Below are 18,788 nucleotides of genomic sequence, written 5' to 3' on the forward strand. Positions count from 1 at the left end.
GTGTCAGTCCTCTTGTACTTAAGTCGGCGTTGTGCCTTTTGTGTTAAATTCAGATGCAATTTCTGTGTTTCATCGTCAATAAGAAGGTCCAATGGATACAGTAAACCTGAAGTGAAGCATCGGAATCTAAAACTGGACTCACAGGAAAGGTGCAAATAATAGAAACTTAGAGTGTCAGTCGTCTGGTACTTAAGTCGGCATTGTGTCTTTTGTATTAAATTCGGATGCAATTTCTGTGTTTCATCGTCAATATGCAGGTCCAAGTTATACAGTAAACCTGAATTGAAGCAACGGAATCTAAAACTGGACTTACAGGAGAGGTTCAAATCATAGAAAGTTAGAGTGTCAGTCCTCTCGTACTTAAGTCGGCATTGTGCCTCTTGTATTTAATTCGGTTGCAATTTCTGTGTCTCATCGTCAGTAAGAAGGTCCAAGGGATGCAGTAACCCTGAAGTGAAGCATCGGAATCTAAAACTGGACTCACAGTAGAGGTTCAAATCATTGATACTTAGATTGTCAGTCCTCTTGTACTTAAGTCGGCGTTGTGCCTATTGAATTTAATTCCGATGAACTTTCTGCGTTTCATCGTCAATAAGAAGTTCCAAGGTATACAGTAAACCTGAAGTGAAGAATCGGAATCTATAAGTGGACTCACAGGAGAGGTACAAATCATAGAAAGTTAGAATGACATTCCTCTTGTACTTAAGTCGGCATTGTGCATTTGTATTAAATTCGGATGCAATTTCTGTGTTTCATCGTCAATAAGAAGGTCCAAGGGATACAGTAAACCTGGATTGAAGCATCGGAATCTAAAACTTTACTCACAGCAGAGGTAAAAATCATAGAAGGTGAGAGTGTCAGTCCTCTTGTACTTAAGTCGGCATTGTGCATTTTGTATTAAATTCGGATGCAATTTCTGTGCTTCATCGTCAATAAGAAGGTCCAAGGGATACTGTAAACCTGAAGTGAAGCATCGGAATCTAAAACTGGACTCACAGGACAGTTTCAAATCATTGAAAGTTAGAGTGTCAGTCCTCTCGTACTTAAGTCGGTATTGTGCGTCTTCTATTAAATTCGAATGATATTTCTGTGTTTCATCGTCAATAAGAAGGTCCAAGGCATACAGTAAACCTGAAGTGAAGAATCGGAATCTAAAACTGGACTCACAGGAGAGGTTCAAATCAGAGAAAGTTAGAGTGTCAGTCCTCTTGTACATAAGTCAGCATTGTGCCTTTTGAATTTAATTCCGATGCTATTTCTGTGTTTCATCGTCAATAAGAAGGTCGAAGGTATACAGTAAACTTGAAGTGAAGCATCGGAATCTAAAACTGGACTCACCGTAGCGATTCAAATCATAGAAAGTTAGAGTGTCAGTCCTCTTGTACTTAAGTCGGCATTGTGCCTTTTGAATTTAATTCCGATGAACTTTCTGTGTTTCATCGTCAATAAGAAGTTCCAAGGTATACAGTAAACCTGAAGAGAAGAATCGGAATCTAAAAGTGGACCCACAGGAGAGGTGCAAATCATAGAAAGTTAGAATGTCAGTCCTCTTGTACTGAAGTCGGCATTGTGCCTTTTGTATTAAATTCGGATGGAATTTCTGTGTTTCATCGTCAATAAGAAGGTCCAAGGGATACAGTAAACCTGAAGTGAAGCATCGGAATCTAAAACTGGACTCACAGGAGAGGTTCAAATCATAGAAAGTTAGAGTGTCAGTCCTCTCGTACTTAAGTCGGCATTGTGCCTCTTGTATTTAATTCGGTTGCAATTGCTGTGTGTCATCGTCAGTAAGAAGGTCCAAGGGATACAGTAACCCTGAAGTGAAGCATCGGAATCTAAAACCGGACTCACAGTAGAGGTTCAAATCATTGATACTTAGATTGTCAGTCCTCTTGTACTTAAGTCGGCGTTGTGCCTATTGAATTTAATTCCGATGAACTTTCTGTGTTTCATCGTCAATAAGAAGTTCCAAGGTATACAGTAAACCTGAAGAGAAGAATCGGAATCTAAAAGTGGACTCACAGGAGAGGTGCATATCATAGAAAGTTAGAATGTCAGTCCTCTTGTACTGAAGTCGGCATTGTGCCTTTTGTATTAAATTCGGATGCAATTTCTGTGTTTCATCGTCAATAAGAAGGTCCAAGGGATACAGTAAACCTGAAGTGAAGCATCGGAATCTAAAACTGGACTCACAGGAGAGGTTCAAATCATAGAAAGTTAGAGTGTCAGTTCTCTTGTACTAAAGTCGGCATTGTGACTTTTCTATTAAATTCGTATGCAATTTCTGTGTTTCATCGTCAATATGACTGTCCAAGGGATACAGTAAACCTGCAGTGAAGCATCGGAATCTGAAACTGGTCTCACAGGAGAGGTTCAAATCATAGAAAGTTAGAGTGTCAGTCCTCTTGTACTTATGTCGGCATTGTGCCTTTTGAATTTAATTCCGATGCAATTTTTGTGCTACATCGTCAATAAGAATGTCCATGGTATACAGTAAACCTGAAGTGTAGCATCGGCATCTAAAACTGGACTCACAGGAGAGGTTCAAAAGATAGAAAGTTAGAGTGTCAGTCCTCTTGTACTTAAGTCGGCATTGTGCCTCTTGTACTCAATTCGGATGCTATTTCTGTGTTTCATCGTCAATAAGAAGGTCCAAGGGATACAGTTAACCTGAAGTGAGGCACCGGAATCGAAAACAGGACTCATAGGAGAGGTTCATATCTTAGAAAGTTAAAGTGTCAGTCCTCTTGTACTTAAGTCGGCATTGTGCCATTTGCATTAAATTCGGATGCAATTTCTGTGTTTCATCGTCAATATGAAGGTCCAAGGTATACAGTAAACCTGAAGTGAAGCATTGGAATCTAAAACTGGACTCACAGACGAGGTTCCAATCATAGAAAGTGAGAGTGTCTTTCCTCTTGTACTTAAGTCGGCATTGTGCCTTTCGTATTAAATTCGGATGCAATTTCTGTGTTGCATCGTCAATAAGAAGGTGCAAGGGATACAGTAAACCTGAAGTGAAGCATCGGAATCTTAAACTGGACATACAGGAGAGGTTCAAATCATAGAAAGTGAGAGTGTTAGTCCTCTTGTACTTAAGTCGGCATTGTGATTTTTGTATTAAAATCGGATACAATTTCTGTGTTTCGTCGTCATTAAGAAGGTCCAAGGGATACAGTAAACCTGAAGTGAAGCATCGGAATCTAAAACTGGACTCACAGGAGAGTGTCAAATCATAGAAATTTAGAGTGGCAGTCCTCTTGTACTTAAGTCGGCACTGTGCCTTTTGAATTTTATTCCGATGTAATTTCTGTGTCTCATCGTTAATAACAAGTTCCAAGGTGTACAGTAAACCTGAAGCAAAGCACCGGAATCTAATACTGGACTTACCGGACAGGTTCAATTCATAGAAAGTTAGAGTGTCAGACCTCTTGTACTTAAATCGGCAATTTGCCTTTTGTATTACATTCGGATGCAATTTCTGTGTTTCATCGTCAATAAGAAGGTCCAAGGGATACTGTAAACCTGAAGTAAAGCATCGGAATCTAAAACTGGACTCACAGGAGAGGTTCAAATCAGAGAAAGTTAGAGTGTCAGTCCTCTTTACATAAGTCAGCATTGTGCCTTTTGAATTTAATTCCGATGCTATTTCTGTGTTTCATCGTCAATAAGAAGGTCGAAGGTATACAGTAAACTTGAAGTGAAGCATCGGAATCTAAAACTGGACTCACCGTAGCGATTCAAATCATAGAAAGTTAGAGTGTCAGTCCTCTTGTACTTAAGTCGGCATTGTGCCTTTTGAATTTAATTCCGATGCTATTTCTGTGTTTCATCGTCAATAAGAAGTTCCAAGGTAAACAGTATACCTGAAGTGAAGCATCGGAATCTAAAACTGGACTCACAGGAGAGGTTCAAAACATAGAAAGTTAGAGTGTCAGTCCTCTTGTACTTAAGTCGGCATTGTGCCTTTTGTGTTAAATTCGGATGCAATTTCTGTGTTTCATCGTCAATAAGAAGGTCCAAGGGATACAGTAAACCTGAAGTGAAGCATCGGACTCTAAAACTGGACTCACAGGAGAGGTTCAAATCATAGAATGTGAGTGTGTCAGTCCTCTTGTACTTAAGTCGGCATTGTGCCTTTTGTGTTAAATTCAGATGCAATTTCTGTGTTTCATCGTCAATAAGAAGGTCCAATGGATGCAGTAAACCTGAAGTGAAGCATCGGAATCTAAAACTGGACTCACAGGAAAGGTGCAAATAATAGAAAGTTAGAGTGTCAGTCGTCTGGTACTTAAGTCGGCATTGTGTCTTTTGTATTAAATTCGGATGCAATTTCTGTGTTTCATCGTCAATAAGCAGGTCCAAGTTATACAGTAAACCTGAAGTGAAGCAACGGAATCTAAAACTGGACCTACAGGAGAGGTTCAAATCAAAGAGAGTTAGAGTGTCAGTCCTCTCGTACTTAAGTCGGCATTGTGCCTCTTGTATTTAATTCGGTTGCAATTTCTGTGTTTCATCGTCAGTAAGAAGGTCCAAGGGATACAGTAACCCTGAAGTGAAGCATCGGAATCTGAAACTGGACTCACAGTAGAGGTTCAAATCATTGATACTTAGATTGTCAGTCCTCTTGTACTTAAGTCGGCGTTGTGCCTATTGAATTTAATTCCGATGAACTTTCTGTGTTTCATCGTCAATAAGAAGTTCCAAGGTATACAGTAAACCTGAAGAGAAGATTCGGAATCTAAAAGTGGACTCACAGGAGAGGCGCAAATCATAGAAAGTTAGAATGTCAGTCCTCTTGTACTGAATCGGCATTGTGCCTTTTGTATTAAATTCGGATGCAATTTCTGTGTTTCATCGTCAATAAGAAGGTCCAAGGGATACAGTAAACCTGAAGTGAAGCATCGGAATCTAAAACTGGACTCACAGGAGAGGTTCAAATCATAGATAGTTAGAGTGTCAGTTCTCTTGTACTAAAGTCGGCATTGTGACTTTTCTATTAAATTCGTATGCAATTTCTGTGTTTCATCGTCAATATGACTGTCCAAGGGATACAGTAAACCTGCAGTGAAGCATCGGAATCTAAAACTGGTCTCACAGGAGAGGTTCAAATCATAGAAAGTTAGAGTGTCTGTCCTCTTGTTCTTAAGTCGGCATTGTGCCTTTTGAATTTAATACCGATGCAATTTCTGTGCTTCATCGTCAATAAGAAGTTCCAAGGTTTACAGTAAACCTGCAGTGAAGCATCGGAATCTAAAATTGTACTCACAGGAGAGGTTCAAATGATAGAAAGTTAGAGTGTCAGTCCTCTTGTACTTAAGTCGGCATTGTGCCTCTTGTATTTAATTCGGATGCTATTTCTGTGTTTCATCGTCAATAAGAAGGTCCAAGGGATACAGTTAACCTGAAGTGAGGCATCGGAATCGAAAACAGGACTCACAGGAGAGATTCATATCTTAGAAAGTTAAAGTGTCAGTCCTCTTGTACTTAAGTCGGCATTGTGCCATTTGCATTAAATTCGGATGCAATTTCTGTGTTTCATCGTCAATATGAAGGTCCAAGGTATACAGTAAACCTGAAGTGAAGCATTGGAATCTAAAACTGGACTCACAGACGAGGTTCCAATCATAGAAAGTGAGAGTGTCTTTCCTCTTGTACTTATGTCGGCATTGTGCCTTTCGTTTTAAATTCGGATGCAATTTCTGTGTTGCATCGTCAATAAGAAGGTGCAAGGGATACAGTAAACCTGAAGTGAAGCATCGGAATCTTAAACTGGACATACAGGAGAGGTTCAAATCATAGAAAGTGAGAGTGTTAGTCCTCTTGTACTTAAGTCGGCATTGTGACTTTTGTATTAAAATCGGATTCAATTTCTGTGTTTCGTCGTCATTAAGAAGGTCCAAGGGCTACAGTAAACCGGAAGTGAAACATCGGAATCTAAAACTGGACTCACAGGAGAGTGTCAAATCACAGAAATTTAGAGTGTCAGTCCTCTTGTACTTAAGTCGGCACTGTGCCTTTTGAATTTTATTCCGATGTAATTTCTGTGTCTCATCGTTAATAACAAGTTCCAAGGTGTACAGTAAACCTGAAGTGAAGCACCGGAATCTAATACTGGACTTACCGGACAGGTTCAATTCATAGAAAGTTAGAGTTTCAGACCTCTTGTACTTAAATCGGCAATTTGCCTTTTGTATTACATTCGGATGCAATTTCTGTGTTTCATCGTCAATAAGAAGGTCCAAGGGATACTGTAAACCTGAAGTAAAGCATCGGAATCTAAAACTGGACTCACAGGAGAGGTTCAAATCAGAGAAAGTTAGAGTGTCAGTCCTCTTGTACATAAGTCGGCATTGTGCCTTTTGAATTTAATTTCGATGCTATTTCTGTGTTTCATCGTCAATAAGAAGGTCGAAGGTATACAGTAAACTTGAAGTGAAGCATCGGAATCTAAAACTGGACTCACCGTAGCGATTCAAATCATAGAAAGTTAGAGTGTCAGTCCTCTTGTACTTAAGTCGGCATTGTGCCTTTTGAATTTAATTCCGATGCTATTTCTGTGTTACATCGTCAATTAGAAGTTCCAAGGTAAACAGTATACCTGAAGTGAAGCATCGGAATCTAAAACTGGACTCACAGGAGAGGTTCAAAACATAGAAAGTTAGAGTGTCAGTCCTCTTGTACTTAAGTCGGCACTGTGCCTTTTGAATTTTATTCCGATGTAATTTCTGTGTCTCATCGTTAATAACAAGTTCCAAGGTGTACAGTAAACCTGAAGTGAAGCACCGGAATCTAATACTGGACTTACCGGACAGGTTCAATTCATAGAAAGTTAGAGTTTCAGACCTCTTGTACTTAAATCGGCAATTTGCCTTTTGTATTACATTCGGATGCAATTTCTGTGTTTCATCGTCAATAAGAAGGTCCAATGGATGCAGTAAACCTGAAGTGAAGCATCGGAATCTAAAACTGGACTCACAGGAAAGGTGCAAATAATAGAAAGTTAGAGTGTCAGTCGTCTAATACTTAAGTCGGCATTGTGTTTTTTGTATTAAATTCGGATGCAATTTCTGTGTTTCATCGTCAATAAGCAGGTCCAAGTTATACAGTAAACCTGAAGTGAAGCAACGGAATCTAAAACTGGACTTACAGGAGAGGTTCAAATCATAGAAAGTTAGAGTGTCAGTCCTCTCGTACTTAAGTCGGCATTGTGCCTCTTGTATTTAATTCGGTTGCAATTTCTGTGTTTCATCGTCAGTAAGAAGGTCCAAGGGATACAGTAACCCTGAAGTGAAGCATCGGAATCTAAAACTGGACTCACATTATGGGTTCAAATCATTGATACTTAGATTGTCAGTCCTCTTGTACTTAAGTCGGCGTTGTGCCTATTGAATTTAATTCCGATGAACTTTCTGTGTTTCATCGTCAATAAGAAGTTCCAAGGTATACAGTAAACCTGAAGAGAAGAATCGGAATCTAAAAGTGGACTCACAGGAGAGGTGCAAATCATAGAAAGTTAGAATGTCAGTCCTCTTGTACTGAAGTCGGCATTGTGCCTTTTGTATTAAATTCGGATGCAATTTCTGTGTTTCATCGTCAATAAGAAGGTCCAAGGGATACAGTAAACCTGAAGTGAAGCATCGGAATCTAAAACTGGACTCACAGGAGAGGTTCAAATCATAGAAACTTAGAGTGTCAGTTCTCTTGTACTAAAGTCGGCATTGTGACTTTTCTATTAAATTCGTATGCAATTTCTGTGTTTCATCGTCAATATGACTGTCCAAGGGATACTGTAAACCTGCAGTGAAGCATCGGGATCTGAAACTGGTCTCACAGGAGAGGTTCAAATCATAGAAAGTTAGAGTGTCAGTCCTCTTGTACTTAAGTCGGCATTGTGCCTTTTGAATTTAATTCCGATGCTATTTCTGTGTTTCATCGTCAATAAGAAGTTCCAAGGTAAACAGTATACCTGAAGTGAAGCATCGGAATCTAAAACTTTACTCACAGGAGATGTTCGAATCATAGACAGTTAGAGTGTCAGTCCTCTTGTACTTAAGTCGGCATTGTGCCTTTTGTATTAAATTCGGATGCAATTTCTGTGTTGCATCGTCAATAAGAAGGTCCAAGGGCTACAGTAAACCTGAAGTGAAGCATCGGAATCTAAAACTGGACTCACAGGAGAGGTGCAAATCATAGAAAGTTAGAATGTCAGTCCTCTTGTACTGAAGTCGGCATTGTGCCTTTTGTATTAAATTCGGATGCAATTTCTGTGTTTCATCGTCAATAAGAAGGTCCAAGGGATACAGTAAACCTGAAGTGAAGCATCGGAATCTAAAACTGGACTCACAGGAGAGGTTCAAATCATAGAATGTGAGAGTGTCAGTCCTCTTGTACTTAAGTCGGCGTTGTGCCTTTTGTGTTAAATTCAGATGCAATTTCTGTGTTTCATCGTCAATAAGAAGGTCCAATGGATACAGTAAACCTGAAGTGAAGCATCGGAATCTAAAACTGGACTCACAGGAAAGGTGCAAATAATAGAAACTTAGAGTGTCAGTCGTCTGGTACTTAAGTCGGCATTGTGTCTTTTGTATTAAATTCGGATGCAATTTCTGTGTTTCATCGTCAATATGCAGGTCCAAGTTATACAGTAAACCTGAATTGAAGCAACGTAATCTAAAACTGGACTTACAGGAGAGGTTCAAATCATAGAAAGTTAGAGTGTCAGTCCTCTCGTACTTAAGTCGGCATTGTGCCTCTTGTATTTAATTCGGTTGCAATTTCTGTGTTTCATCGTCAGTAAGAAGGTCCAAGGGATGCAGTAACCCTGAAGTGAAGCATCGGAATCTAAAACTGGACTCACAGTAGAGGTTCAAATCATTGATACTTAGATTGTCAGTCCTCTTGTACTTAAGTCGGCGTTGTGCCTATTGAATTTAATTCCGATGAACTTTCTGTGTTTCATCGTCAATAAGAAGTTCCAAGGTATACAGTAAACCTGAAGTGAAGAATCGGAATCTATAAGTGGACTCACAGGAAAGGTACAAATCATAGAAAGTTAGAATGACATTCCTCTTGTACTTAAGTCGGCATTGTGCATTTGTATTAAATTCGGATGCAATTTCTGTGTTTCATCGTCAATAAGAAGGTCCAAGGGATACAGTAAACCTGGATTGAAGCATCGGAATCTAAAACTTTACTCACAGCAGAGGTAAAAATCATAGAAAGTGAGAGTGTCAGTCCTCTTGTACTTAAGTCGGCATTGTGCATTTTGTATTAAATTCGGATGTAATTTCTGTGTTTCATCGTCAGTAAGAAGGTCCTAGGGATACAGTAAACCTGAAGTGAAGCATCGGACTCAAAAACTGGACTCACAGGAGAGGTTCAAATTATTGATAGTTAGAGTGTCATTACTCTTGTACTTAAGTCGGCATTGTGCCTTTTAAATTTCATTCCGATAAAATTTCTGTGTTACATCGTCAATAAGAAGTTCCAAGGTATATAGTAAACCTGAAGTGAAGCATCGGAATCTATAACTGGACTCACAGAAGAAGTGCAAATCATAGAAAGTTAGAATGTCAGTCCTCTTGTACTTAAGCCGGCATTGTGCCTTTTGTATTAAATTCGGATGCAATTTCTGTGTTTCATCGTCAATAAGACGATCCAAGGGATACAGTAAACCTGAAGTGAAGCATCGGAATCTAAAACTGGACTCACAGTAGAGGTTCAAATCATTGATACTTAGATTGTCAGTCCTCTTGTACTTAAGTCGGCGTTGTGCCTATTGAATTTAATTCCGATGAACTTTCTGTGTTTCATCGTCAATAAGAAGTTCCAAGGTATACAGTAAACCTGAAGAGAAGATTCGGAATCTAAAAGTGGACTCACAGGAGAGGCGCAAATCATAGAAAGTTAGAATGTCAGTCCTCTTGTACTGAATCGGCATTGTGCCTTTTGTATTAAATTCGGATGCAATTTCTGTGTTTCATCGTCAATAAGAAGGTCCAAGGGATACAGTAAACCTGAAGTGAAGCATCGGAATCTAAAACTGGACTCACAGGAGAGGTTCAAATCATAGAAAGTTAGAGTGTCAGTTCTCTTGTACTAAAGTCGGCATTGTGACTTTTCTATTAAATTCGTATGCAATTTCTGTGTTTCATCGTCAATATGACTGTCCAAGGGATACAGTAAACCTGCAGTGAAGCATCGCAATCTAAAACTGGTCTCACAGGAGAGGTTCAAATCATAGAAAGTTAGAGTGTCTGTCCTCTTGTTCTTAAGTCGGCATTGTGCCTTTTGAATTTAATACCGATGCAATTTCTGTGCTTCATCGTCAATAAGAAGTTCCAAGGTTTACAGTAAACCTGAAGTGAAGCATCGGAATCTAAAATTGTACTCACAGGAGAGGTTCAAATGATAGAAAGTTAGAGTGTCAGTCCTCTTGTACTTAAGTCGGCATTGTGCCTCTTGTATTTAATTCGGATGCTATTTCTGTGTTTCATCGTCAATAAGAAGGTCCAAGGGATACAGTTAACCTGAAGTGAGGCATCGGAATCGAAAACAGGACTCACAGGAGAGATTCATATCTTAGAAAGTTAAAGTGTCAGTCCTCTTGTACTTAAGTCGGCATTGTGCCATTTGCATTAAATTCGGATGCAATTTCTGTGTTTCATCGTCAATATGAAGGTCCAAGGTATACAGTAAACCTGAAGTGAAGCATTGGAATCTAAAACTGGACTCACAGACGAGGTTCCAATCATAGAAAGTGAGAGTGTCTTTCCTCTTGTACTTATGTCGGCATTGTGCCTTTCGTTTTAAATTCGGATGCAATTTCTGTGTTGCATCGTCAATAAGAAGGTGCAAGGGATACAGTAAACCTGAAGTGAAGCATCGGAATCTTAAACTGGACATACAGGAGAGGTTCAAATCATAGAAAGTGAGAGTGTTAGTCCTCTTGTACTTAAGTCGGCATTGTGACTTTTGTATTAAAATCGGATTCAATTTCTGTGTTTCGTCGTCATTAAGAAGGTCCAAGGGCTACAGTAAACCGGAAGTGAAACATCGGAATCTAAAACTGGACTCACAGGAGAGTGTCAAATCACAGAAATTTAGAGTGTCAGTCCTCTTGTACTTAAGTCGGCTCTGTGCCTTTTGAATTTTATTCCGATGTAATTTCTGTGTCTCATCGTTAATAACAAGTTCCAAGGTGTACAGTAAACCTGAAGTGAAGCACCGGAATCTAATACTGGACTTACCGGACAGGTTCAATTCATAGAAAGTTAGAGTTTCAGACCTCTTGTACTTAAATCGGCAATTTGCCTTTTGTATTACATTCGGATGCAATTTCTGTGTTTCATCGTCAATAAGAAGGTCCAAGGGATACTGTAAACCTGAAGTAAAGCATCGGAATCTAAAACTGGACTCACAGGAGAGGTTCAAATCAGAGAAAGTTAGAGTGTCAGTCCTCTTGTACATAAGTCGGCATTGTGCCTTTTGAATTTAATTCCGATGCTATTTCTGTGTTTCATCGTCAATAAGAAGGTCGAAGGTATACAGTAAACTTGAAGTGAAGCATCGGAATCTAAAACTGGACTCACCGTAGCGATTCAAATCATAGAAAGTTAGAGTGTCAGTCCTCTTGTACTTAAGTCGGCATTGTGCCTTTTGAATTTAATTCCGATGCTATTTCTGTGTTACATCGTCAATTAGAAGTTCCAAGGTAAACAGTATACCTGAAGTGAAGCATCGGAATCTAAAACTGGACTCACAGGAGAGGTTCAAAACATAGAAAGTTAGAGTGTCAGTCCTCTTGTACTTAAGTCGGCACTGTGCCTTTTGAATTTTATTCCGATGTAATTTCTGTGTCTCATCGTTAATAACAAGTTCCAAGGTGTACAGTAAACCTGAAGTGAAGCACCGGAATCTAATACTGGACTTACCGGACAGGTTCAATTCATAGAAAGTTAGAGTTTCAGACCTCTTGTACTTAAATCGGCAATTTGCCTTTTGTATTACATTCGGATGCAATTTCTGTGTTTCATCGTCAATAAGAAGGTCCAATGGATGCAGTAAACCTGAAGTGAAGCATCGGAATCTAAAACTGGACTCACAGGAAAGGTGCAAATAATAGAAAGTTAGAGTGTCAGTCGTCTAATACTTAAGTCGGCATTGTGTTTTTTGTATTAAATTCGGATGCAATTTCTGTGTTTCATCGTCAATAAGCAGGTACAAGTTATACAGTAAACCTGAAGTGAAGCAACGGAATCTAAAACTGGACTTACAGGAGAGGTTCAAATCATAGAAAGTTAGAGTGTCAGTCCTCTCGTACTTAAGTCGGCATTGTGCCTCTTGTATTTAATTCGGTTGCAATTTCTGTGTTTCATCGTCAGTAAGAAGGTCCAAGGGATACAGTAACCCTGAAGTGAAGCATCGGAATCTAAAACTGGACTCACATTATGGGTTCAAATCATTGATACTTAGATTGTCAGTCCTCTTGTACTTAAGTCGGCGTTGTGCCTATTGAATTTAATTCCGATGAACTTTCTGTGTTTCATCGTCAATAAGAAGTTCCAAGGTATACAGTAAACCTGAAGAGAAGAATCGGAATCTAAAAGTGGACTCACAGGAGAGGTGCAAATCATAGAAAGTTAGAATGTCAGTCCTCTTGTACTGAAGTCGGCATTGTGCCTTTTGTATTAAATTCGGATGCAATTTCTGTGTTTCATCGTCAATAAGAAGGTCCAAGGGATACAGTAAACCTGAAGTGAAGCATCGGAATCTAAAACTGGACTCACAGGAGAGGTTCAAATCATAGAAAGTTAGAGTGTCAGTTCTCTTGTACTAAAGTCGGCATTGTGACTTTTCTATTAAATTCGTATGCAATTTCTGTGTTTCATCGTCAATATGACTGTCCAAGGGATACTGTAAACCTGCAGTGAAGCATCGGGATCTGAAACTGGTCTCACAGGAGAGGTTCAAATCATAGAAAGTTAGAGTGTCAGTCCTCTTGTACTTAAGTCGGCATTGTGCCTTTTGAATTTAATTCCGATGCTATTTCTGTGTTTCATCGTCAATAAGAAGTTCCAAGGTAAACAGTATACCTGAAGTGAAGCATCGGAATCTAAAACTTTACTCACAGGAGATGTTCGAATCATAGACAGTTAGAGTGTCAGTCCTCTTGTACTTAAGTCGGCATTGTGCCTTTTGTATTAAATTCGGATGCAATTTCTGTGTTGCATCGTCAATAAGAAGGTCCAAGGGCTACAGTAAACCTGAAGTGAAGCATCGGAATCTAAAACTGGACTCACAGGAGAGGTGCAAATCATAGAAAGTTAGAATGTCAGTCCTCTTGTACTGAAGTCGGCATTGTGCCTTTTGTATTAAATTCGGATGCAATTTCTGTGTTTCATCGTCAATAAGAAGGTCCAAGGGATACAGTAAACCTGAAGTGAAGCATCGGAATCTAAAACTGGACTCACAGGAGAGGTTCAAATCATAGAATGTGAGAGTGTCAGTCCTCTTGTACTTAAGTCGGCGTTGTGCCTTTTGTGTTAAATTCAGATGCAATTTCTGTGTTTCATCGTCAATAAGAAGGTCCAATGGATACAGTAAACCTGAAGTGAAGCATCGGAATCTAAAACTGGACTCACAGGAAAGGTGCAAATAATAGAAACTTAGAGTGTCAGTCGTCTGGTACTTAAGTCGGCATTGTGTCTTTTGTATTAAATTCGGATGCAATTTCTGTGTTTCATCGTCAATATGCAGGTCCAAGTTATACAGTAAACCTGAATTGAAGCATCGGAATCTAAAACTGGACTCACAGCAGAGGTAAAAATCATAGAAAGTGAGAGTGTCAGTCCTCTTGTACTTAAGTCGGCATTGTGCATTTTGTATTAAATTCGGATGTAATTTCTGTGTTTCATCGTCAATAAGAAAGTCCAAGATCTACAGTAAACCTGAAGTGAAGCATCGGAATCTAAAACTGGACTCACTGGAGAGGTTCAAATCATAGAAAGTTAGTGTGTCAGTCCTCTTGTACATATGTCGGCATTGTGCCTTTTGTATTAAATTCGGATGCAATTTCTGTGTTTCATCGTCAGTAAGAAGGTCCTAGGGATACAGTAAACCTGAAGCGAAGCATCGGACTCAAAAACTGGACTCACAGGAGAGGTTCAAATTATTGATAGTTAGAGTGTCATTACTCTTGTACTTAAGTCGGCATTGTGCCTTTTAAATTTCATTCCGATAAAATTTCTGTGTTACATCGTCAATAAGAAGTTCCAAGGTATATAGTAAACCTGAAGTGAAGCATCGGAATCTATAACTGGACTCACAGAAGAAGTGCAAATCATAGAAAGTTAGAATGTCAGTCCTCTTGTACTTAAGCCGGCATTGTGCCTTTTGTATTAAATTCGGATGCAATTTCTGTGTTTCATCGTCAATAAGACGATCCAAGGGATACAGTAAACCTGAAGTGAAGCATCGGAATCAAAAACTGCACTCACTGAAGAGGATCAAATTATAGAAAGTGAGAGTGTCAGTCCTCTTGTACTTAAGTCGGCATTGTGCCTTTTGTATTAAATTCGGATGCAATTTCTGTGTTTCATCGTCAATAAGAAGGTCCAAGGGATACCGTAAACCTGAAGTGAAGCATAGGAATCTAAAACTGGACTCACAGGGAAGGTGCAAATCATAGAAATTTAGAGTGTCAGATGTCTGTTACTTAAGTCGGCATTGTGCCTTTTGTATTAAATTCGGATGCAATTTCAGTGTTCCATCGTCAATAAGAAAGTCCAAGAGATACAGTTAACCTGAAGTGAAGCATCGGAATCTAAAACTGAACTCACAGGAAAGGTGCAAATCATAGAAAGTTAGAGTGTCAGTCGTCTGGTACTTAAGTCGGCATTGTGCCTTTTGTATTAAATTCGGATGCAATTTCTGTGTTTCATCGTCAATAAGCAGGTCCAAGTTATACAGTAAACCTGAAGTGAAGCAACGGAATCTAAAACTGGACTCACAGGAGAGGTTCAAATCATAGAAAGTAAGAGTGTCAGTCCTCTCGCACTTAAGTCGGCATTGTGCCTCTTGTATTTAATTCGGTTGCAATTTCTGTATTTCATCGTCAGTAAGAAGGTCCAAGGGATACAGTAAACCTGAAGTGAAGCATCGGAATCTAAAACTGGGCTCACAGTAGGGGTTCAAATCATTGATAGTTAGATTGTCAGTCCTCTTGTACTTAAGTCGGCATTGTGCCTATTGAATTTAATTCCGATGAACGTTCTGTGTTTCATCGGCAATAAGAAGTTCAAAGGAATACAGTAAACCTGAAGTGAAGAATCGGAATCTAAAACTGGACTCACAGGAGAGGTTCAAATAATAGAAAGTTAGAATGTCATTCCTCTTGTACTTAAGTCGGCATTGTGCCTTTTGTATTAAATTCGGATGCAATTTCTGTGTTTCATCGTCAATAAGAAGGTCCAAGTGATACAGTAAACCTGGATTGAAGCATCGGAATCTAAAACTTTACTCACAGGAGAGGTAAAAATCATAGAAAGTTAGAGTGTCATTCCTCTTGTACTTAAGTCGGCATTGTGCATTTTGTATTAAATTCGGATGCAATTTCTGTGCTTCATCGTCAATAAGAAGGTCCAAGGGATACAGTAAACCTGACGTGAAGCATCGGAATCTAAAACTGGACTCACAGGACAGTTTCAAATCATTGAAAGTTAGAGTGTCAGTCCTCTCGTACTTAAGTCGGTATGGTGCGTCTTGTATTGAATTCGAAAGATATTTCTGTGTTTCATCGTCAATAAGAAGGTCCAAGGGATACAGTAAACCTGAAGTGAAGAATCGGAATCTAAAACTGACCCACAGGAGAGGTTCAAATCATAGAAAGTTAGTGTGTCAGTCCTCTTGTACTTCAGTCGGCATTGTGCCTTTTGTATTAAATTCGTATGCAATTTCTGTGTTTCATCGTCAATAAGAAGGTCCAAGGGATACAGTAAACCTGAAGTGAAGCATCGGAATCTAAAACTGGACTCACAGGAGAGGTTCAAATCATAGAATGTGAGAGTGTCAGTCCTCTTGTACTTAAGTCGGCGTTGTGCCTTTTGTGTTAAATTCAGATGCAATTTCTGTGTTTCATCGTCAATAAGAAGGTCCAATGGATACAGTAAACCTGAAGTGAAGCATCGGAATCTAAAACTGGACTCACAGGAAAGGTGCAAATAATAGAAACTTAGAGTGTCAGTCGTCTGGTACTTAAGTCGGCATTGTGTCTTTTGTATTAAATTCGGATGCAATTTCTGTGTTCCATCGTCAATATGCAGGTCCAAGTTATACAGTAAACCTGAATTGAAGCAACGGAATCTAAAACTGGACTTACAGGAGAGGTTCAAATCATAGAAAGTTAGAGTGTCAGTCCTCTCGTACTTAAGTCGGCATTGTGCCTCTTGTATTTAATTCGGTTGCAATTTCTGTGTTTCATCGTCAGTAAGAAGGTCCAAGGGATGCAGTAACCCTGAAGTGAAGCATCGGAATCTAAAACTGGACTCACAGTAGAGGTTCAAATCATTGATACTTAGATTGTCAGTCCTCTTGTACTTAAGTCGGCGTTGTGCCTATTGAATTTAATTCCGATGAACTTTCTGTGTTTCATCGTCAATAAGAAGTTCCAAGGTATACAGTAAACCTGAAGTGAAGAATCGGAATCTATAAGTGGACTCACAGGAAAGGTACAAATCATAGAAAGTTAGAATGACATTCCTCTTGTACTTAAGTCGGCATTGTGCATTTGTATTAAATTCGGATGCAATTTCTGTGTTTCATCGTCAATAAGAAGGTCCAAGGGATACAGTAAACCTGGATTGAAGCATCGGAATCTAAAACTTTACTCACAGCAGAGGTAAAAATCATAGAAAGTGAGAGTGTCAGTCCTCTTGTACTTAAGTCGGCATTGTGCATTTTGTATTAAATTCGGATGCAATTTCTGTGCTTCATCGTCAATAAGAAGGTCCAAGGGATACTGTAAACCCGAAGTGAAGCATCTGAATCTAAAACTGGACTCACAGGACAGTTTCAAATCATTGAAAGTTAGAGTGTCAGTCCTCTCGTACTTAAGTCGGTATTGTGCGTCTTCTATTAAATTCGAATGATATTTCTGTGTTTCATCGTCAATAAGAAGGTCCAAGGCATACAGTAAACCTGAAGTGAAGAATGGGAATCTAAAACTGGACTCACAGGAGAGGTTCAAATCATAGAAAGTTAGAGTGTCAGTCCTCTTGTACCTAAGTCGGCATTGTGCCTTTTGTATTAAATTCGGATGTAATTTCTGTGTTTCATCGTCAATAAGAAGGTCCAAGATCTACAGTAAACCTGAAGTGAAGCATCGGAATCTAAAACTGGACTCACTGGAGAGGTTCAAATCATAGAAAGTTAGTGTGTCAGTCCTCTTGTACATAAGTCGGCATTGTGCCTTTTGTATTAAATTCGGATGCAATTTCTGTGTTTCATCGTCAGTAAGAAGGTCCTAGGGATACAGTAAACCTGAAGTGAAGCATCGGACTCAAAAACTGGACTCACAGGAGAGGTTCAAATTATTGATAGTTACAGTGTCATTACTCTTGTACTTAAGTCGGCATTGTCCCTTTTAAATTTCATTCCGATAAAATTTCTGTGTTACATCGTCAATAAGAAGTTCCAAGGTATATAGTAAACCTGAAGTGAAGCATCGGAATCTATAACTGGACTCACAGAAGAAGTGCAAATCATAGAAAGTTAGAATGTCAGTCCTCTTGTACTTAAGCCGGCATTGTGCCTTTTGTATTAAATTCGGATACAATTTCTGTGTTTCATCGTCAATAAGACGGTCCAAGGGATACAGTAAACCTGAAGTGAAGCATCGGAATCAAAAACTGGACTCACTGAAGAGGATCAAATTATAGAAAGTGAGAGTGTCAGTCCTCTTGTACTTAAGTCGGCATTGTGCCTTTTGTATTAAATTCGGATGCAATTTCTGTGTTTCATCGTCAATAAGAAGGTCCAAGGGATACCGTAAACCTGAAGTGAAGCATAGGAATCTAAAACTGGACTCACAGGGAAGGTGCAAATCATAGAAATTTAGAGTGTCAGACGTCTGTTACTTAAGTCGGCATTGTGCCTTTTGTATTAAATTCGGATGCAATTTCAGTGTTCCATCGTCAATAAGAAAGTCCAAGAGATACAGTTAACCTGAAGTGAAGCATCGGAATCTAAAACTGAACTCACAGGAAAGGTGCAAATCATAGAAAGTTAGAGTGTCAGTCGTCTGGTACTTAAGTCGGCATTGTGCCTTTTGTATTAAATTCGGATGCAATTTCTGTGTTTCATCGTCAATAAGCAGGTCCAAGTTATACAGTAAACCTGAAGTGAAGCAACGGAATCTAAAACTGGACTCACAGGAGAGGTTCAAATCATAGAAAGTAAGAGTGTCAGTCCTCTCGCACTTAAGTCGGCATTGTGCCTCTTGTATTTAATTCGGTTGCAATTTCTGTATTTCATCGTCAGTAAGAAGGTCCAAGGGATACAGTAAACCTGAAGTGAAGCATCGGAATCTAAAACTGGGCTCACAGTAGGGGTTCAAATCATTGATAGTTAGATTGTCAGTCCTCTTGTACTTAAGTCGGCATTGTGCCTATTGAATTTAATTCCGATGAACGTTCTGTGTTTCATCGGCAATAAGAAGTTCGAAGGAATACAGTAAACCTGAAGTGAAGAATCGGAATCTAAAACTGGACTCACAGGAGAGGTTCAAA

The sequence above is a fragment of the Schistocerca serialis genome, chromosome 4 (assembly GCF_023864345.2).
Source record: "Schistocerca serialis cubense isolate TAMUIC-IGC-003099 chromosome 4, iqSchSeri2.2, whole genome shotgun sequence".
Classification (NCBI taxonomy): Eukaryota; Metazoa; Arthropoda; class Insecta; order Orthoptera; family Acrididae; genus Schistocerca; species Schistocerca serialis.